The sequence below is a fragment of the Egretta garzetta genome, unplaced genomic scaffold (assembly GCF_000687185.1).
Source record: "Egretta garzetta isolate BGI_Z169 unplaced genomic scaffold, ASM68718v1 scaffold157, whole genome shotgun sequence".
In the NCBI taxonomy this organism is placed as follows: Eukaryota; Metazoa; Chordata; class Aves; order Pelecaniformes; family Ardeidae; genus Egretta; species Egretta garzetta.
The window spans coordinates 67,936-68,717 of NW_009260175.1; positions in this window are offsets into that span (position 1 = coordinate 67,936).

Below are 782 nucleotides of genomic sequence, written 5' to 3' on the forward strand. Positions count from 1 at the left end.
CACTCGAGAGCCGTTTGCTGAGGTTGCACACGTGTGGGTGCATGTGTGCCCACGCGTGTGTGTGCATATGTGTGTGCCCACATGTGTGCATCCACACGTGTGTGCATGTGTGTGTGCCCATGCGTGTGCACGCATGTGTGTGTGCCCACGCATGTATGTGCATGTGTGTGTGCCCATGCGTGTGTGCATGTGTGTGCCCATGCATGTGTGCATGTGTGTGTGCCCAGGCGTCTGTGTGTGCGTGTGTGCACCCCCACGCATGTGTGCGTGTGTCCACCCACGTGTGTGTGCCCACACGCGTGCTTGTGTGTGCGTGCGTGTGCCCCCACGCACGTGTGTGCGTGCATGTGCGCATGCCCACACGTGTGCATGCGCCTGCCCATGTGCGTGTGTCCGCCCATGCACGTGTGTGCATGCGTTTGTCCGCCCATGCACATGTGTGCATGCATGTGCCCCCGCACATGTGCATGCGTGTGTGCACCCACACACGTGTGCATATGTGTGTGCACCCACACGCATGTGTGCATCTGCATCTGTGTGTCCCCACACGCGTGTGTGTGTGCCTACGCCGCACACAATGAAACTAGGTCAGTGCAAGTGGGGCACAGGAAAGCAGCAGCGGCTCCAGGTATCACCCGTGCTCCCAGCTTGGGGGGCAGGGGCCCGTGCCCATCGCCCACGCTCCCAGCTTGGGGGGAAGGGGCCCGTGCCCATCGCCCGCGCTCCCAGCCTGCGGGGAAGGGGGCCGGGCCCAACGGCCACCCTCCGCGGCTGCGGGGTAG